General features: G+C 42.9%; 1 protein-coding gene across 2 annotated transcripts in view; it reads right to left on the reverse strand.

Annotated features, from left to right (window-relative positions):
* NCKAP5 (NCK associated protein 5) overlaps positions 1–22,544 on the reverse strand; it is a 991,644-nt gene that overhangs the window by 619,265 nt on the left and 349,835 nt on the right. The gene's annotated exons all lie outside the window — the stretch shown is intronic.

Raw genomic sequence — 22,544 nt, forward strand, 5'->3', positions numbered from 1 at the left:
CTCATAACTTAATGATTTAATTTTATCAAAGGGAAAAAGGAGAGAGCGCTAGCAAACACTAGACGATTAGAATGCTGGCACCAACAGCGACCATACCTTCCCACAGCTGTGCTGTAGGGATTGAGAAACAATGATGGTTGAGGATTGAATTTATCTAGTAATGCCTCGTGAATGAGGTGGATGTGAACCTGAAGCAGAGACAAGCGCAACACTGAATCTGTAGTCTGAGGAGGGAGAGATAAGAAGGATTCTAGGGAGGGAGGATGCTGGGGCAGATGAGTGGTGATTGTAAATAGACTAAACTGCCACAGAGAGGTCTGTAAAGAGGAGCCGCTGAGGAAGAAAACGCTGAATACCAAACTCTATACTGATGGGGAAAAAAAAAAAATCATTGTCCACCCCTCGACAGAAAAATGGCATGAAAAAAGCTTGTGAAAAAAGATTTATTCATTCAACCACATTTATTGCCACTTTCTGGAAACTTTTTCAAACTGGGAAGTGATATATTAGCTGAAGATTAAAATCATTTTACTGCAACCAATTTTCCATAGCCATTTTGCTAAAACCAATATTCCGTAAGAAGAGGGTAGACTAGAAAACACACCATGCATTACACAGACCCTTAGCAAGAAGGTACACACCGCAACTGATCCAGGATCAGTGACGGATACGTGGTGGAGGTAATATGAGGAATGTATGCAATGGCTAACTCATCAAGCTTGCCTTCGTTTCATTTGGTGCTATAGAATGGTTTTAAGAAACTTGTTTTCATCCTGTGTGTGTATGTGTCCTGCATGTGTACAAATTCACATGTATATGTGCGCTGAGTTGAAATATTAAGTGTATTTCTTACTGTGGTTTGCAGGCAAAAAATCTTGGAAAACATGCCCCTAGAAGTAGAGCTCTGTAGAATGCATTTGAACAAGGAGAGGCTTGAATGGGTGCCAAAGAATGCTGAGTGATGAACAGATACACAGTAGATGAATGAACAGCCAGTGTAGAGTCTAGAATAAGGGTCTAGAGTAAAAGTCTAGAGTAAGGTGACATTCAGAGCTTCCCCAGTTTCTGCTTAAACCTTAGGGTTATTTACTTCTTCCTGAATGTCCTATTTCCCAGGCCTCTTTTCAATACCATCAAATGAGGCTGGAATTTAAGCATTTTACACCCAATTCGTCCCATCTGATCTACCTAGAAAATGCTGAGATCTTGCAGCTCCAACCAGTTATATCACATGTACCATTTAAAGTAACGTTCGTTTGCAATTTTTAAATTTCATTGGATTATACACTTGATTGACAATCTTGTGTTAGTTTCAGGTGTACAGCAAAGTGATTCAGCTATATATGTACATATATTCATTCCTTTTCAGATTCTTTTCTCGTATAGGTTATCCCAGAATATTGAGTATTCTGAGTTTCCTGTGCCATACAGTAGGTCCTTGTTGGTTATCTATCTTATACATAGTAGTGAGTGTATGTTAATCCCAAGCTCCTGGTTTATCCCTCCTCCTTCCACGCTTCCCGTCTGGTAAAGTAAGTTTGTTTTTTGATATCTGTACGTCTGTTTCTGCTTTGTAAATTTTAAACTGCGTTCCATTTGGATACACCTAGCCCTGCCTAAAAAGGATCAAATAACTGGCAGTTTGAGGCGGGATTGTGTGTTGTCTTTTCTTTAACTTATCTCGATAGTTACGTCTCTACATCACTTTCACTAAATAAATCCAGCTTCAGTGAGGCCAGTGGCTGTTTTATGATCGTGCCATTAATGATATTGACATTAAAAACTGTGACGAATGTTAAAAATAATTTTTTACATAGAGCAATTTTATTCTATGTTAATTTCCTACCCCCTTAAAATTATGCAGCCTTCCATTAAAAGAACATAAAAACTTCTCAACCCTTTCAAATTTTACAGCATTAAATTAAAATCCAATGAGCAGTCTCTACCTATGCCTCCAGCCTCATCACTTTAAATTAAAAAAGAAAAACTCACTAGGAACCCAAGATCTTGGCAGTAAAAGCATTCCAATCAGCTACACAAAGCATTTATTGTGCGATAATGTCCATGAATAGTTAAAGGCCCACTGAAATATCTGAATACATGTTTTCTTTATAGAAGCTTATGCTGGGAGTGGAGAAGGCCTTCATTCACTCTGAAACCTGGCGACCTGGAAGTAGGCAGTCACGGAATATCTCAAGTGTATATTCACTTCCTCTTCTGCACAGCTCTGCCTTTCCCCATAATCTATGGTTCGGCAATTTCCCCCCTGTCCCCTCACATCCTATTTTCTGCTGAGGCTACTTGAAGTCATGCTCGTCTCATGTTACTTGTTCCAGAATTACTCTAAAATACTTTCAGATATGTTACTATATTAGGAAAAGGGAATTGAAACTTTCAAAGTCCAGTCTGGGTATCTGCAGTTGCTCTGCCAACAAGGCCATATGTTGATTGTTTACTAACTGACCCACTGTATTTCTGATGAAGTGTTCAAAGCAGTTTAGGAATTCACCCCTAAAAGCTGCATGGATATTCTGGAGAAACTATTCTCTTACTGCCCAGGAAGAAAACAGACTCGATGCTGAAAGGGGAAACCAGTAATGAACTTGGCCATGGGCAGCTGCCTTCCTATCAGCCAGTCACATGACCTCCCCTGATTTCACGACAGCCATTTTTAGAAGATGGTACAATTGTAATGCTACATTGACTAAGTGGGTGAGTTTATCTGCATTGCTATTGTTTTGGGACTAGCTATTTCTAAATCTACACCCAGTCACACAGGGACTATCCATGCTCACCTCATGCCACATGCTACTCAGAAAGTTTCCTTTTGTCTATCTCAAACAAAACCACCCAGGGCTCCATCAAACCAAAGGCAACCTGCAGTCTTGGGGATGGAGAGAACGGGCACGTGTCCTAGCCCCACGCTCCTCTCCCATGCCCTTCCTCTATAGCAGGCGCTAAATGGTATATGGGACACTAACGTGTGAGACCACTTCAGGATTGGAGCCAAGAGCCTTGGTTTCTAGTCCACATTCTGACGCCAACTTCCCATGTGCTATTGGACAACCCACTTGAACTTTCTAGGCTTTCGTTTTCTAATTTATAAAATGCAGGGGCAAGATGATGCTGAAGTGCGCCTCAACTTTAAAATTCTCTTCTATATGCAGCTGCATAGTTGATAGGTTTACAGTGGTACCCTTTGCTCAGACTGATCTAGTACACAGCACACACAGAACATGACTTGCTCCGGCTTATTCACCTACTGGGTCAACAGACCCAACCCTGGTCCTTGGGAAAACCTTCTTCTTCCTTCCTAAATTCCAACCAATAACTTAACAGTTCAGAGAAAAATAATGCTCTCCCCACTGTAGAGCTGTTGACGGGCACTACCCCTGCATGTTTCTCAGTATCCTACCTTCTCATTTTTTTTCCTTCCTCTGAGTCTGACAAGGAAGATGTCTCAACATTCATTTATCCTGGACTTTGGATGTCCCTTTAGTCTCCCCCTACAGCCCACAATCTGTATCCCATCCCTGATTCCTTTATATCCCCATTCAGGTAGCTGTGGTTGGCAAAATAATGCCCCCCCAAATAAAGATGTCTACCTCCTAATCACTGAGTGTATAAATTTATTAACTTACATGGCAAAAGGGACTTTGCAGGTGTGATTAAGTTAAAAACCTTGACGTGGGGAGATGATCCTGGACTATCTGGGTAGGCTCCACGTAGCTACAAGGGTCCTTATAAAAGGGATACAGAAGAGTTGGAGTCACAGAAGGAGATGGGGTGATGGAAGCAGAGATCAGAGTGATCCCATTGCTAGAAGAGGGCCACAACCCAAGGAACGCGAGCAACCTTCAGAAGCTGGGAAGTCAGGAAGCAGATTCTCCCCTAGAGCCTCCGGAAGGAACATAGCCCTGCCGACAACTTGATTTTAGGACTTCTGACCTCCAGGATCTTAGGACAATACATCTGTAATTTTTGTGTGTGTGTGTGGTACGCGGGCCTCTCACTGTTGTGGCCTCTCCCGTTGTGGAGCATAGGCTCCGGACGCGCAGGCTCAGCGGCCATGGCTCACGGGCCCAGTTGCTCCACGGCATGTGGGATCTTACTGGACCGGGGCACGAACCCGCGTCCCCTGCATCGGCAGGCGGACTCTCAACCACTGCGCCACCAGGGAAGCCCTACATCTGTAATTTTAAGCCATTTTTTTTTAAGTTTGTAGTAAGTTGCTACAGTATCAAGAGGAAACAAATACAGTAGTCATTATTAAACTATTTCTCTTTGAATCTCCCCAAGGAAGATAAACCACATCCTGCACCTTTATCAGTTCTCACGATGGCTCTGCTACAAAATTTAATATATCTAAAGCCTTTATATTCACAAATCTAGTGCAGAAAAGATCAATGCAGGTATTCACTTGGAAACGAGGAAGACACTATATCACCCACCTGCAAATGGAGCCATCAGACAAAGGTTCCAAGTAGACAGAAGAAGCACTTAGGGAGTTGGTTCCAGAGTGATAAATGCTGTGCTCTTGCCAACCCAAGTCCTGGCCATGGGGGCCCCTTCCCAACTCCATGCCTGAGAGGGCACGATGGTCATCAACTTTCCCAAAGTGGGGAGATACATTCTGGGCAACCCCAGTTGACCTAGGATCCTCCACAGATTTCCAGACAGAGTCAGTCCCAAGGTACCTGGCTTAGGCTGGACCCTGACTTGAAAGCATCCTCGTCAGTCAGGGAGGCTACATGGATGACTAGAGCCAAGTGGCATGTAAGCAGAGTCCTCTGTGCCCACTCTGGAGACCACTCACATCAGCCTCTAGCCTTGTTATGGAGCTGAACTCTGTCTGGCCATCAGCAAGCCCTCATGCAACACTGGCTCTGCCATCAGCACTGTGTTCCTTGTCTCTGGAAGCAATGCCACCCGTGAGCCTTTAGTCTGGCTAGATAGTGCCCACATTAAAAGGGCCTCCTGGCTCACACCTCTTACTTCAGCGCCAGAACAGCTTAACCCATCATAAATGAGTCCCTCCCTCCATTTTTTATGACTTTTCTGGTCACCGCTATACCCCTCCTTGGAGCACATCCCTGACCCTTCTGGCTCTGATTTAGATGTGACACCATCTCTCCATGTCACAAAAACTCTCTGTGATTGGTCAGATAATATTCCCCATCACCATTAAACTGTCCACAGCCTAGTCCCTGAAACCTGTGAAAATATTACCTTACATGGCAAAAGGGACTTTGAAGGTCTGACTGAGATGGGAGATGATCCTGGGTTATCTGAATGGTTCCAAGTTTATCACAAGGATCCTTGGAAGAGGGAGGCAAGGAAGGTCAGTGTCAGAGAAGGAGATGTGGCAATGGAAGCAGGGGTCGGAGTGACCCGATTGCTGGAAGGGTGCCATGAGCCAAGGAGGCAGGTGGCTTCTGGAAGCTGAAAATGACACAGAAATGGATTCTCCCTAAAAGCCTCCAAAGGAATCAGTCTTGCCGACACCTTGACCTTAGAACAACAAAACCCATTTCAGACTGCTGACCTCTAGAACTGTAAGACCATGAATGTGTATTGTTGTAAGCCACTAAATCTGTGATAATTTGTTACAGCAGCATTAGGAGACTAATACACTCTCCCAGACTGCCCTGGGTACCACTATCCCCAGTCTGACCTGACCCCAGCACCCTTCTTCCTTTGTTTTCCTGCTTTTTCCCAGGGAATGCTTACTGAGTACCTTCTATGTGCCAGCGCTGTGCGCCATACTAATTAGAGAACAATGCACAGTCTCCACATGTATGAAGCTGACCATCTGACCCAAAAACACTAACAGCAAATGTTATGAGAGCTACAGAGCAGGCATAGAATGTTCTCCACGGACTGGATGTTTGTGTCCTCCCAAAACTTATATGTTGAAGCTCTAATCCCCAACGTGAAGGTGTCTGGAGGTGGGGCCTTTGGGAGGTAATGAAGGTATGAGGGGGAAGCCCTCGTGAATGGGATTTGCACCCTTGTAAAAAAAGACACAGGGGCTTCCCTGGTGGCACAGTGGTTAAGCATCCGCCTGCCAATGCAGGGGACACGGGTACAAGCCCTGGTCCGGGAAGATCCCACATGTGGAGCAACTAAGCCCGTGTGCCACAGCTACTGAGCCTGCACTCTAGAGCCCGCGTGCCACAACTACTGAAGGCTGCGTGCCACAACTATTGAAGCCCGCCAGCCTAGAACCTGTGCTCCACAACAAGAGAAGCCACCACAATGAGAAGCCCGTGCACTGCAAAGAAGACCCAATGCAGCCAAAAATAAAATTAATAAATTAAAAAAAAATACACAGGAGAGGACACAGCAAGAAGCTGGAGTCTACAAGCCAGGAAGAGATTCCTCACCAGACACTGGATTTCCTGGCACCTTGATTTTGGAATTATGAGAAATGAATGTATGTGGTTTGAGCTACCCAGTCTGTGGTATTTGTTACAGCAGCCCCAGCTGACTAAGACACTGCCCTTGGGAGCACATGGTGGACGCCTGACCTAGTCTCTGGAGGAAGGGGGCTTAAGCTAGACCTGAAAGACGAGGAGGCCTTAGCCTAGAGCAGGGAGATAGCAGCCAGATGCACTCTGTAGGCAGAGGAAAGAGGGTGGGTGAAAAGGGAAGCCGGAGAAGGCAGGCCACATCGGGCCCAGCTTGTAGGCCATGGCGAAGAGTGGTTTCTTGTTTTTGCTCCTGCTTTAACTTCAATCTCAGTGGAGGGGTTTTAAACAGAGGAATGACAGGATATCTGCAAACATCAGGTGCCTGTTCTGAAATTAGGGCGTGGATGCCAGAGCACAAGGAAAAACAACAGGTTCAAGTCTTTGAGGTTTTGATGAAATGTACAAATGTTTCCCAGGCAGAGTATACATTAATCCACGCCTATGAGATAAACCTTTATCAGAAACAATTCATCTTTTGGTGAGCTGGCCACGGAGCAGTGTCCAAGGACCTGGGACAAGAGAGAAAACATGCCAGGGAGTGGGGAGGAAGCGTGCAGCCAGGATGGTCCCCGGGGGACCAGGCGCCCAGGACCTTGACCTTGGGTGGACCCGCTGGCGAGCAGCCCAGACCCCAAGTGAGCAGGGCCGGCACAGCAGGGCAGCCCACTTCACATTGCACCCCTAGTTGGAAGCCTGGGGGGCTGAGCCTTGCATCGCACCCTTGGCATCCACCACGGGAATGGACATGATTTTATCCCTGGCTGAGTTCACAGCCTCACAGCAGAGATGAACCTGGGCACGTGCCACCCTGAAAGGGTGCTGGGAAACTGTGCCACACGTGCCTTCCAAAGCCTTGAGGGGAACGGAGGATGAGACCATCTGCTTCTGAGGCAGGCTCTGCCCTCCTGGGCGTCTCACGGCCTGCTAATTCCTCTGTGGACCCATGTCGGAAACAAATTCTCTCAGATTTCTTTTTATTTGCCTTTGAAGCAAATAGCTGCTGCCAGTCACAGCCAGAGCAGTGGAACAGAAAATAGACATCTGTATATATGCTGATCCAGACCCTAAAACTGTCACTGAGCTCCCCCAAGGCCAGGCCAGGCCAGGCCTTCCCAGGACAGGTCAGGCCTTGGATAAATGTGCCAGTCATTATTTGGTGACATGGCTCTGACCTCATCAGGCACAAGGGTTTTAAGCGGGACAATAACACTAAAAACAGCATCCAGCACATCACAGATGCCAAAAAAAAAAAAAAAAAAGCATATAAAATCATTCATTATTTACTGTGCAAGGCACTATTGCAACTTTTTTTTTTTTGCGGTACGCGGGCCTCCCACTGTTGTGGCCTCTCCTGTTGCGGAGCACAGGCTCCGGACGCACAGGCCCAGTGGCCATGGCTCACGGGCCCAGCCGCTCCGTGGCATGTGAGATCTTCCGAGACCAGGTTACGAACCCATGTCCCCTGCATCGGCAGGCGGACTCTCAACCACTGCGCCACCAGGGAAGCCCGGCACTATTGCAACTTTAACCTGAAGCAAGTTTGCAGCCCAATAAGAATTTAGATGTTAAGTTTAGAAAATGCAAATGAGAGAAGAAGAAAAAAAAAGAAAGAAAATGCAAATGAAATCAGTGCCTACACAGAAACCTGAACTCTTAACATTTATTTTCACAAGCTTATTTCTTTTAAGAGCCATGAAACCCAGACATGATACAAATGCCTATTTCCAACCCCATGAATAATCAACCTTTTTGTTTATCTGAGTGGCTCTCTGAAATGGAGGTCTTAGACCCTGAAACTATCAGGAAGTCTCCTCATGTTTGGCCCTAGCCATAACCCACTCAAATATTATTTTAATTTCTTTAGGAAAAAATGATTTCACAGACCCTGAGTTCAAGAATTGGAACTGCATAACATGGGGGAAGGTAGCTTCAGTGAGTTAACATCGTCCTTCCAATACCTTCCAAAACCTGAAGCATCATTATCCAGTCTCATCCCCACATCTCCTGATTAAACAAACAAGAGAACAGAAGCTTGGTGTGCAGACTGGAGAGATGTTTATTAGCCATGAGGAGAGAGTTTCTGGCAGGAAAGGTTACGTAGGAAAGCTAAAAAATCATTTTTTCCAGAGGTCTTTAAAAAGAAGAAATAAATATACCTGCTCAAGTCAGTTTTGATATAACCATGCCTGGAAGCAGCTGAAGAGAGATTCTCTGAGCTTCCATTCTCACCCCAGGGCTCTATTTCTGGTCACACAGACACACAAAAGCACAACAACCTCCAACAACATCACGACTCACAGACGTCGATCGCTGGCCGAAGCTGAGCACCCGCTCAGCACCACCAGACACCATCAGATCAGACCACAAAAGATCTGTGGGCAAAGCACTGCTGCTATGAAACAGTCACTTTTAAACTCCAAGGACACATTTGTGCTGCCCTGACATTGATCTAGGCAAAGAAGATGCACTAACATTTTCCTACATCCTTGTGGGAGTGAGCCCAGCCATCCCCTTTCTACAACAGAAGTTTTTGAAGCCAGAGTCAGGCTGCCTGGGAGCAATACCAAATGCAAATGAAGAACGCTTCTCTTCAGTGCCAGCCAAAAGGAGGGGCCGGAAGGCTTCGAAAGTTCTAATACGGGACGCCTACAAATTTAAATTCAGGACTGTTGTGCTGCTGGTAGAATTAATCCCAATGCTCAGAATAATCTTCTGAAGCAGCTATTTACAAAAGCAAGCCAGGGTCCTTTCCCATCCTCCTGAGGTGGGTGGCGAGCCCAGGGTGGCTCTGTCAACTACAGTTTTTGTGGCATGTGAGGTGGAGGCCCTGCCAGGTACCTTCTGGACAGAGGGATTCATTCACATACCCAGCCCTGTTACAGAATAACCGGTTCTGTGTCTCAGGGTAAAGATGCCAACCTTTCCCAAGTTGCTCTTCTCTGAAGTGGACAACTGTAACAGAATTGCTGATGGGAAACCAGGCAAGAAGCCCCCAACTTTGTGATGATGCAAAGCACACTGGTAATGCTCAAATGCATTTCAAAATATAATAAGTGTTTTTTAATTTTTTATTGAAGTATAGTTGATTTACAGTAAATCAACTATACTTCAGTAAAAAAATAAAAAAATTTTCAAAGATACATGCACCCCTTTGTTCATAGCAGCACTATTCACAACAGCCAAGACATGGAAACAACCTAAAGGTCCATCGACAGATGAATGAATAAAGATGTGGTTCATATATACAATAGAATACTACTCAGCCATAAAAAAGAATGAAATAATGCCACTTGCAGCCACATGGATGGACCTAGGGATTATCATACTAAGTGAAGTAAGTCAGGAAGAGAAAGACAAATACCATATGATATCACTTAAATGCAGAATCTAAAATATTACACAAATGAACTCATCTACGAAACAGACTCACGGATATAGAGAACAGACCTGTGGTTGCCAAAGGGGGGGTGGGTGAGGGAGGGATGGATTGGGAGGTTGGGATTAGCAGATGCAAATTATTGTGTATATAGAGGATGCATAAACAACAAGGTCCTACTGCAGAGCACAGGGAACTATATTCAATATCCTGTGATAAACCATAATGGAAAAGAATATGAAAAAGAATGTATACCTCTATAACTGAATCACTTTGCTGTACGGCAGAAGTTAACACTGTAAATCAACTACGCTTGAACAAAATAAATTAAAAAAAAACAAAATAGACTAAGTGTTCATCTCTGTGCCCAAGAAAGAAGATTCCTTCAGAAAGATAATGAAAGAGGAAAAAAAGAATTAACATGTCTTGAATATCTTCTGTATGCCAGGCCCTCTGCTGGACCCTGTACTCCATTTACTTCATTTAACATTCATGACAAGACTATGGAGTTATTAAGGCAAGTCTTATTCTTCTCGATTTCATGGAATAGATAGTGTATCTCACAAATAAAGCAAACGAAGGCCGGAGAGTAGAGAGGTTAAAGGCTGGTGTTCACAAAGTGGAAAGTGGCAGAATTAGGAAACGTACTGGGAGCTCAGGTCCTACCGACCAGCCTTTCTTCTCCTCAACACCCTCCACCTGTTACACTTCCCTGCTGCTCCCACCATCCCCATCCCCATCCCATTTCACCACATTTATTGCTGGAATGGAATCAAGATGGGGAGGCAATATCTCAGTTGCAGATGCTCTGTAATGAGACTCTATTTCTGCTTTTTGCAAGCTTCGCACCATTGGAAAGGTCATTTAAAGTCCTAGACTCAGTTCCCTTATCTATAGAATGGGTAGAGAGGCCAAACCTAGGTGTATTACAGTGAGAAAGAAAGGAGGGGGAATATATGCAAAAGTGGTTTAAAATCAAAAGCTCAAATGTGAGGTGGTATTATCACAAAATCCCACCCAGACATGTTCCACCAGCTCCTCTACCATGTGAAACTCATCGTGAGAGAGAACAGTGGACTCTAGCATGTTCTTTAGAAGAGCAACCAGGTTATCTGCCTTCCATTAACTCATGGAGTGGCAGAGAGGCGTAAATCCTCTGCTCATAGACTGACTGGAGCTGTCTTATTCATGGCGCCACCGCAAAGGCATGGGAAAGGCATCCCTAAAATCTTTAAATAATCAGAATGACCATGATGGTTGGTCTCCTCCAAAGATGACCACCCAATAACCCATACATTTAGGTGTCCATGTCCTGGTGTAGTTCCCTCCTTCACTGAAAACAGGTTGGTCCTGTGAATCCCTATAATCTATAGAACCTGGTAGAAGTAATACCCTACCACTTCCAGGACTTAGCTTCAAGAAGGTCTAGAATCTTCTATTTTTGCCCTGAGTCACCATGTAAGAAGTCCTGTTGGAGAGACCAAGCGGAGTGAGACACAGACTCAGCCGTCCCAGCATCCCTGCTGAGCCTAGCCTTCTAGCCATCCCACCAAAGCAATAGACGTGGGTGAGTCATCTTGGATACTACAGCCTGGTGGAGCCCCCAGAGGATGGCAGTCCCAGCCAAGATAAGGAGCAAAAGAACCACCCAGCTGAGCCCAAGCAACTCAGAGCTGTGAAAGAGAGTACAACGGTAGTTGTCTTAAACCCTAAGTTCAGGAATTGTTTATCATGCAGTATTAGAAAACAGTAACAGTGAGAGGAGGAAGAGGAGGGGGAGAGCTATCTTCATCTGAACCTTCACTACATGCCTCATCCTTTACATGCATCATCTAATCTTCACGAACACAGGCTTTATGGTACCAATTTACACATGAAGTTGGATGAGGCTAAATAAGTTATCTAAGGTCGAGAAGAGATGGATTGGAAACTCAGCTCTGACCACAAAGCCCATTTTCTTAATAACTGTGTTATACTTTTCACAAAATATATCATATAATTACTGGTCTCTGATGCATAGTTGGAAAATTGGGTTAACAAAAAAAGTTACTAATTATTAGACACTTATTTTAAGTAATATAAATGGAGGCCTTGTGTTACAGTGAAAATAGCTCTCAAGGAGGAGCTTGGAAACTTGAACTTGACTTCTGACCTAATTACCAGCTGTGTAAAAATGAACGAGCAATTTGACTACCAAAAGGTTCCTTCTATAAAAAATGAAAATAATGTCTTCGATTTTTGTGGTATTTGTGGGATCAAAATGATATATTTAATATAAAGAACTTTTGCAAGCCAAAAAGGAAGATAAAAGTCCAATACAAATGTGAAGAATTGTTGAATTAACTTGACATTTCTCTACTCCGTAGTTATCACAGAAGTTTTGTTTCAAACTGTGTTTTCCTGCCTCCTTCCAAGATAAATGTTCATATAAATACTGTTTTGTTTGAGCTTTGGAACACATCACTTTTTTAAAAATGGGAAATAAACTCAAAGACAGCTCTTTAATACATCACCACTTTTTATTAATATTTTTGGAGGCAAAATTGTAAAAAGCAGAAACCTTCTGGCTTCTAGTGAATGGCTATATTCTTCATCCCTTTGATCCACTGATTTATGAGTTTTGTTCCTGGGGAGGGAGCAGTGGCTTTCAGCAACGTGTGATGAGAATACTCACAGTCCTGACGCAGGCAAAGAGAGGTCTCCTTGTGGTACTGGACACCAGGAATGAAGTATGAAAGAGATCATGGCTACAGAGACTGTCTGGCAAAAAGCCAATGTGTATATGAAGTTATCTGTTCTATTAAATGAAATGAGATACAAGGATTCTCATAAAGAGAAACTCTCTGCTCCTTGGGTGGGCAGTGGCAGCTAAGAGCATTACAATATCCTCTGAAGTCGTTGCCTAGAATCCTTTTAGCAGCTTTTGTTTTAGAAACCAAATGGTGTCACTGGTAGTCTCAACAATGTATGGGACATCCTTTTATTGGAAATTAAACCTAGGACCAGACTAATATAATACATGTATAAAGCTTAAATTACAGAATTAAAAATAAGAGTTTTATTCGTGAACAAATTAGGTGCCAACTCCTGAGTATGAGATGACAGGTGGTACGGAACACGCTTTCTCCTGAAGGGTTAAGATGCTACTTTTCCAAAGACCCCAAAGCACGTATATTTTCTAGTATGTGAACAAACGAAATATCGTGGCTTCTACGGCAAAGGAGAAGGAACAGTGGTAGATTAATACTAAATAAAGCAATCTGATCCATGCCATAGTACAAATGTTTAAATAAACCAAGGATAAAGTTGGAAATATAATCTGATCTGATTCTGAATATGCAACTTAGTTTCTGAGCCATGGTACTCACAGCACATGATGCTAATAACATATGTATAATATGCACATGTGTTTGCTTACACTTATGTGACATATTCTCATCTGCTCATTAAACAAAAGGGAACGTTACCCACTCTTCTTAAATCTAATTGCATAGAAACAGAAGTTGTGAGTAGGCAGTGAAACTAAACCCTTCATTAAAATGAACAATCCCATTAGGAAGAGTTATGCCTACAAACTAACAACTACTGTAGATTGATTATGGTTGATTCGGCATGCCTTTGTTCCAGCCTTCCTCAAATTGTTTTTTTTATTATGAATATGAATAGTACCTTGTTCATGTTTGCTTTTCTTTTTATCAAATAACATTTATGAGATGGTGAAGACTCCTGTTGAATCCACATGTAAAAAGGCAGGGTCAATATTCTCACAAGCATATTAAATTGTGGCTTCAGAAAAGGAACAACAAAGATAAAAATCTTGGGCATATTATAACCATTTAATTAGAAAATGAATGTGGCCACATGAACCAGTAGAGACATTTGATGATACTGCCTTATCATTCTACAATATATGAAAGAACAATACACCTGTAGTTTAAAAAAAAACAGCAAACATTTCTGTTTAAATCTAGCACACTTGAGGTCATTCACTGACAACTGTATCCAGGTAGGTATTTCCTTCTAAGCTGTGCCCTCTTCTCTCTCTGTTTTCCTCATCCTCCCTGCCTTCTCTCCTAGATTCATGTAGCAACAGAAGATCATTTAATCCCAACCAACCAAACAAGAACAAAGGTTGGACAACTGGGCTGGAGACGTCATAACAGTCCCATTTTTCCCCCTACAGCCACTGGTCTATAACACACTGGTGGAGCATACACAATACTCACAATAGGAACAGGTGGATTTTGCACTTATATAGTCATTTAGCCAATGGTGACAGCCAAATGAAGAAATCAGGCATCAACATAAATGTCTTTAGTCTGAAGGAGTCAAAGTGCTCAAGGACACTGGTTTATCTACGGAGCACAAGTTAATTTCAGAGCGAGGCAACAACGGACAGAGATCTGTCAAGCAAGAATCGCACGGAAGACAAATATGTGATATCGCTTATATGTGGAATCTAAAAAAATGGTACAAACGAACTTAGTTACAAAACAGAAATAGAATCACAGACGTAGAAAACAAACTTACGGTTATGGGGGGGCAGGGAGGGGGGAGGGATAAATTGGGAGATTGGGACTGACATATACACTCTACTATATATATAATAGATAACTAATAAGGACCTACTGTATAGCACAGGGAACTCTACTCAATACTCTGTAATGACCTATATGGGAAAAGAATTTTAAAAAGAGTGGATAAATGTACATGTATAACTGATTCTCTCTGCTGTACAGGAGAAACTAACACAACATTGGAAATCAATTCTACTCCAATAAAAATTTTTTTAAAAAAAAGAACCACATGGAAGCACAACTCAGGGTTTTCAAGGCCATGAGAAGCACAAATAAGCAATATAAGTGGAGAACCAAAAGGATTCGCTTTATGGAATTTCAAACAATAAAAGAGAAAAATATTCAGAAGTATCCACAGTAATAACCACAAGTACTTTGAATCACTTGCAAGCTTTCAAGTACATGAACAGAGTTACAATAGGCGTAGCAATGGAAAGAAATAAATATAGGGAATACATGAGTTATCAAGCAGTTAAATGCATTTGTATTCATAAATATGTAAGAAAACTGGAAAGCTTATCATAACTAATTGCTCCCATGAACAATTTTAGAGAAAAAGCAGCAAAGCCTTTCATTTTATACCACTGCATTATTCTGCTGCCTGTTTTGGGGGGAAAAAGTGTTAAGGACATTTCTCGAAAATAGAAAATAATCACGGAAAAAGAAAAATCATTATTCTGTGTAATCCTATGTAAACAGCCAAAAGCCAGATGCATGATTTCCTGCACAGATTAAACAGACTGTGCAGACGGTGAACAGACCTGGAGTCCAGTCCTTGGAGACCAAACAGACAAATGATGGGACTCAACCCTGTACGCCGAAATCTCAGCATCTCCAGGGATGAATAAACTCAAGAGACCTGGCAGCAAAATCGGTGTGACTCCTATACTGTGCCCACTGTCATTTCGGATAAAGCTGCCCATGAGGAAAACCAACTACAGTGCCCTTTAGCCAGACAAAGAACCAGATTCCCAACAGCAGGGTGTGGTCTCTCTTCTGTGTTGCAGACACTCCCTTGGCAAATACAGGCCACTTCCAATTCAGGGAGCTCTAATAGCTGCGTGGGGTCATTTATGGCAATGTTATACCAGACACATGATTTGAAATAGTGGGGCTGTTTTAAGTGCCTTTTATAGAAGAAGTATCTGGACTATAGAACACCCACCCCAAAAAAAGACACATGCCTGCAAAGACACCCCAGTTTCATCAAGTTTTCACTGCTTCTGAAAAGCAGTGCTAGATAAGAGCCTTGCTAGATAAGGCTCCTAAGGCAAAAGAATCTAAAAGTTTGGGGCCCTTCCTGATTCTCCATCTTGGCAACTCTTTTCCATCTGGTCACTGAAAAGAGAATGGAGGTTCTTACACTGTGAGAACTCATGAAATATCACTTCTTTCCTATTCTCATGCCACCCCCCTAATCCAGGTCTTCATCCTGTCCTGCTGGACAGAGCCAGTCTCCTATTTATCCTGCATCCCACTCCCCACCCAGATCCCACCCCCTATGCACGTCTTCAGGTGCGTGCTTCTAACATCTTTCACCCATACAGCCTCTGACTCAAAAACATCAATGGCCTCCAAAGCATTTTCCAAAATAGGCTCCCCATTAAAAATGGTTTCAGCCATTGAAGTGTTTTGGGAAACTTAGAGATTACAGTGCAGATTAGCACATCAAAGCCTTGGAGAATGTCTGCAGGAGAGAAAATCTGTTTAACTTTTCCCTCAGCTTTTCTTACTTTTCAACCATGGGGACTTGTTTTGTAGGTGTCGTACACCTACAACACCCAGCGGAGCTACTTTTCCAGGGAGACATGTCTTGGGCACCGCTACCCCAGCAGGTCAAGTACAAAGTGCTCAGCGCACAGACACTGAGCCATATTGTTGGGTCCCTCCTACTTCTCCATCTTCAGCAACCCCTTCTCCTCCAGGGCTGCTTCAAGTGCCTGCCTCAGAGGCTGAGAGCAAGCCCTCTCCGGACTAGATCTTTCTCCCCACCTCCTGTTTCGCTGATTTCCTTTGCTGTTGAAACACACCTTACGCGTGTGTTTCCTATTCCACCTAGATAGTAATGACCTCTCTCTTCCAGGACATTTGTATCTTAAAACTAATTTTATAATTAACTTATAACTAATGACATTCCGTAACGACTTACTACGAATTCATGGAATCTGGGACAAGGTCTTGTGCAGTGTAAGTGTTACACAAATGGTCTCTTTGAATGAAAATAAGGTGGGTGTCTCCAAACATGCCAGTGTAGGAAGAAGAACAGGGTGGCCAAAATGACACGGAACGAAATCCTCAGAGTCATCGTAACTTAGCAGAGTGGGGGAGGGATGTCCACAAAGCGGCATCAGGATTCCAAAAGTTCTGGAAAACCACCAGCAGTGCCAGAAATGTCTAAGGGGAAATCACAGACACAAAGATGTGGACACCAAACCCTAAAATGGACCGTCCAGTGAAAAAGAGGATGCATTCCCCAATATGATCTGAGATAGACGTGATGATATGCAGGAAGGAGAGAAAAATGACAGTCCTTTTGGGCTATGTTAAACCCCAAGTTAGCTAATTTCCTAATTCCGAACATAAGAAATTCCTAAGCTTCCTCACTTCTCTGTTTTCCTCCTGCTGTCTAGTTAACAAATATGTATGAAAAGCCTTAAAGCATTGAGAACTCAGCAAAAAAAGACAAGTGGAAATGCATCAGGAAAATCAGGATAGACTCTGAGGTACAGAGGAACAAAGCTTTCTACCTTCTGAAGGAAAGTCTCAGTGAAAGATAAGAACAATTTTAAAAAATACATTAATGCAACAAGGATGAGATCGGCTAAAATAATTCACAAAAGCAGGAAGCCGGGGGCTTCCCTGGTGGCGCAGTGGTTGAGAGTCCTCCTGCCGATGCAGGGGACACGGGTTCGTGCCCCGGTCCGGGAACATCCCACATGCCGCGGAGTGGCTGGGCCCGTGAGCCATGGCCGCTGAGCCTGCGCGTCCGGAGCCTATGCTCCGCAACGGGAGAGGCCACGACAGTGAGAGGCCCCCGTACCGCAAAAAAAAAAAAAAAAGCAGGAAGCGGGCAGAATCATGCAATGGCAAAGGTGTGTGTTTCTTTTGTTTACTTGTTTCTTTTGAGAACTAATGACTTTCTGTTGCTCAACGTTCAGTATGAGAAGAATAGATGCTGCTTGCAGTCACTCTAAGTCTGACACGCCGCCTGACACATGGTAGGTACTTAACCTCAGTCTGTTGAGTCAATTTACGAATAAATAAGTGAATGAAGATGGCAGGCAAGAAAGCCTTCCGGTGATGCATAGAAATGCTGTGTTTGGCTGGAATTCTTTTTGTGCTGGAATTCCTTTAAACTGGAACACAGCGGACAGTGAGCTGTAAAGATCAATCTATGCCTTCTCAAGTGAATACCTGTTTCCCTTAAAAATATCATTATGAAGGATTAAAATTCATATGCCCAACAAATACTTAGATAGCCTGTGTGATTCCCTTTTCATGTTGCAGTGATTCAGGCAAGTGTAGGATTCCTAAGATAAAAGCATCCCTCTAGAAAGTTGAGAAGACAGTCCATTTTATACAATCTCAACAGGAAAAAGATGGAGAGTGACAGCTGAGTTTGGACACCTGTCACCAGGGAGGAGGTATGGAGAACAGCATCACAATATTAGAATATTAGCATGTTTAGGTGAAAAAACAAGGTGTGACTAAAAGGAAAAACAAAAGAGGAACAGTCTGGGAGAAGCCAAGTTATCAGAATTTGCATCAGGTGAAATGTGTGTTGAATCCTATATTTGACTCTGACAGCCAGTAGTCAATAATCTGTGCTATTTTAGAATGCCATACTAACCATTTGGCACAAGCAAATGTGTATTTATAAAGTTGATATGATTTACAGTAGAGAAAATTTTGGTAGCCTCAACGTTATACGATGAAAAAACAGAAATAAATCCAAAAAATCACTGATGGTAATGTGGTCTTTAAACTAAGGAAGAACTTCACAAGGGAGGTAAGACATTTTCCCTGCAGGCATTTGCAATAAAAATGAACAAAGAACTGAGAAAGGGAAGAGAATGAATTCCTCGCTGGCTGGTTAACAAAGCCCAGTCTTTTCTTTCTCTCTTTTCTATAATGCGGTGAACAGAGTGTAAGGGATCGAGAGATTGTTGAACCCAAATCCAACCTTGGATAATGTAGTTATTAAATAAAACACTATCAATATTTCCAAACAACTCATTCAAACTGCCTGAGGTAGGCTTCTCTGGTAAGGGTAACTCTCTCCTTTGCAACTAATAGTATTTTGTTAATAACACCGCTATAAAACTTAAGTTTACCTTTATAATAGCATACCTCTATAATGGAGAAAGAACATCTCTCTCACAGATCTCAAGACTGTTGCCGCCTTTAATAAAATATGTGTCTGACACACACCAGGGCTTAATAAGTGACAGCTGTCTTTATTATGATGACGTTCCTTATTATTATGCTGGGTTTTTTCTTATCATATCAACACCTCCTCTCTTCCACCTTGAAAGCTGAGAACAAACTGTGTGTTTCATCTCTGCATCCCTGCACTGTGTGAAACACAGTGCCTTTCACAGGTAGTGGATGAACTGAACTGAAAGTTTCTAGGTTTACCTTAGAGACTAAACTGTTTGCATCTCAAAGAAAGAAAGAGGTGTCATCTCCCATCATACTGGCAGAAGGCATGTGCTCCTTCAGAAAGTAGCTGCAATGGCTTTAAACTGTAACTTCCCTATAATGGTTGTTCTCTGTGGTGTATTGGGAGCTGGTTCAAAGATGAGATGGATGTGAAAAAGGCAGTCTTACTAGGTCCCAACCAAGTGGAAAATAACATGAAAAGACCACAGAAGAAAGCATATGTTAATCTTCTTGAGCATTCGGTACTGTCCTAAGCCCTCGAAATATGTTAGATTTTATACTTCACACCTTATAAATGCATATTGTTTTCTCTTTTATTAATAAGGAAACCAAATGGAGGTTAGTTATAGACATTAATAACTTTGCCTCAAATTATATCGATGGTATCAGGATCTGAGTCCAGGTCTACAAGACTCCCGGGTTTAAACAAACTTAACCACCTGCCAGGTAACTTGCAGTTTTAGTAGCACTCTGAGTTCACGATCCATTTAGAGGCCATAGTCTTACCTACAGCAGTAAGTGCCATGACCTATTTTGGACATCTTTCAACACAACACAACACAACACACACGGATCCATTTGCTTCCCTTCCTTTCAACTCTCCCTAGCTGTCACAGAACCGAGAACCTGGGTACCAGCATCCTCCTTAACGCATTTTGTCGGTTAAGTTCATATCAAGTAACATGAAACAGCCATGCTCTCTGAACTGAGCAACAAATTCACAGGGACTGTTTACTTAACCTGCTACCATCTAAGAAGACTGAGCAGGGGGAGACACAGGAACAGAGCTCCTGGGAGAAAGAAGGCTGGAAGAGAGTAATATTTAGGAAGCAATCTTGGTCAGATACCAGATATTTGAAAGAAACACAGCTAATGGATCAGATGAAATGGCACAGCTCTGCAGAGAAAGCAAGGAGGCTTGGAACGCAGAGACTGGTCTCTAAAAATGCTCCTTAACAAATATTTATTGAACAGATAAATAACGGGGCCTCAGATTAGAGAGCTGGGAGGGAGACCGACCCCCCTGAACCAGGGTGACGTTAGCCATCATCCCAGTCCCCCCAACTTTCCTCTGTTCATGCCTCTCACATTAAATAAGAAAATCAGAGGAGGATGCCTAGGGTTGGAATCAACCACACCTCTCTAAACTTCATTTGAAAACCTCAGGGATCCAGCAGAAGCTGCAGAAGTCCCCTGTCCACTAGGTCCAATCGAATCCCCCCCCCAAAAAACATACATATATATGTAATACATATATATATATAATACATACAGAATGTGTTTTTCATTGAGGTACAATCAACCTAAACATGTAAGTTCAGCTCTAGTCAAAATGTTATAATGTCTAAGAATGAAAATAATACATGGGAATGCCAAATAAGAGTAACAGGATTGAAAAAAACGATTCTCCAGCAAAAAAAACCCCCAAAAACCAAAACACCAACACATCTAAAGGTTTCCGCAGAGCCTCATGTTACTAAATAAGAAAAAGCTTCCTTGGGTATCTCCATGCTTTCCTGACAACAGACCTTACTCTGTGATTACTTTCTTGGCTTATCTGTTATCTAGTGGTACCCACAGCCAGCCTCTGGCCATAATCAGCTCTTTATGATATACCAGCTTGCTTGTAAACCTTCTCTGAATAAAACTTTTCAAAATGACAAACAAGAGCCTCGCATGATGTCTGAAATGCCAACCAAATTTTCTATCTATCAGTTGGCATTCTAGACATCGTTTCTGGAGGAGAGTCACAAATGATATTCACAGCTGGGACGTGAGAGACAGCTGCCCTCCGAGTTGAAGGGTGAGAGAAAAGGAACAAATCTACATAAAGGCCTTCTGTACATTTTCCCTATAAATGATAACAAAGAGAAATTTCTATTTATCCATCTGTTTTCATAGACAACCCCAGTTTTCAAAGTAGTGGGTAAAAAATGACCAAAACCCTGATTGTCTTCATATGGCTCAGACGAGGCACAAAAACTCGTGTTTTATGCTCTAAGTACAGAAAATTGCTTCATTTCTAAAGTAAATATGTACCAGAAACTTGCGGATATCTCAAGAATGCCTTGTAGCTAAAGAAAGTAACGTCTTGCCTACTCATTTTGCTTAATTTGCTAGTCTCCCAGCAACTTTGCACTAACACTTTCATCCCATTTTAGATCCTGGGATAAGGCAATAGTCCAGAGCCCCGGAAAGCCTCCACCTCCAGCCGCCAGCCCTCTCAGGATGGAGTTTCTTCCCAGGATGCCTTTCTGGTACTGTGCATGTTCCATGCATTTCACTGATTTTCCCCAAGCTGCATTCCGCTAACTAAGCTTCATAAGCTTCTTCTGAATTGTTTATTCTGCGTTTTAAGCTCCATCAGCTATTGGGATGATTTGCAAGATTCTTTTTCTTTTTGCTTAAGCAGGATTGATGAGCCTTACTGGGCCTTTTGGTGGAATCCCTGCCATTTAAAATTCCTGCTGCTGGGATTAAAGCAGATAAAGCCTGTGAAAGCCTTTTGTAAACTGTAAAGTCCTGGTCAAATGTAGGGTGCTGTTATAATATTAACCATCATGGCAATAACCACAATCCAGCTACAATGGAGGCTTTAGAATGATGATCCCAACTCAGGGCCTTGGTTGTTGTCCGACACTGGAGAGCCTCACAAGAAAGTTTTCTCGGCATGAACAAGTGAATGACTTTAAAACGTCACATGGTTTTCCAAAATGAATGTCCACAGGCAAAACGAAGCTAGGCATGACGATTGAGATAGTGAAAATACTCTGCTCAAAATACTGGGGTGCTCAGAAAAATACTGCAGAACAAAAACTTCTTGTAAAGATAATTTCATTGATAATAAAATCTGGCCCTTTGCCCTCAGTATTAGGGAGGAAGAGAAGGGGTACAGATGGGGACAGGAATTGCTGTAAACCTGGAAACATTTCTATTCGTTCACAACAGCTTAGAGGAGGAGGCTGCCATCCCAGAAAACGGGAGGGGATAATGAGTTTGGGGTGTTAATATGCGAAAACACAGAAGTGGTAAAGGCTATCCCAGCACTGAGCACCCCAAGCTCAGGCTTATTCCCCAGATTGTGTCCTTCTGGGTTGGAAAGGACCACCTGTCTGCGGGAGAAGGGAAGAGGCAGTGCCATGGGAGAAGAGTCGCTGAGGAAGAGGCACTGGGAGGAAATGAATTATTTTTGGAAAATGCTTTCCTGAGCACTTGCAGGAACAGTTCTGGTCATTAAAGAAGTGATCTATTTTAAGTAACTCTGTGTAGGATGCGGTGTGTGAGCTGACGGTATAAAGGAAGATGCTCGCGTCCAGAAACAGCAGCCTCGTTCATCCGTCGCAAGAGAATCCTTGAGAATAAGACGGGAAACTCCCTCGGGGGAGGCTGCTGGTGACCCAGGAAAGCAAATGCAGGGACCAAACCTATGCCTAGGGGATGAGGCTCTCCTAAGAG

This window comes from Mesoplodon densirostris, chromosome 8, assembly GCF_025265405.1.
Source record: "Mesoplodon densirostris isolate mMesDen1 chromosome 8, mMesDen1 primary haplotype, whole genome shotgun sequence".
In the NCBI taxonomy this organism is placed as follows: Eukaryota; Metazoa; Chordata; class Mammalia; order Artiodactyla; family Ziphiidae; genus Mesoplodon; species Mesoplodon densirostris.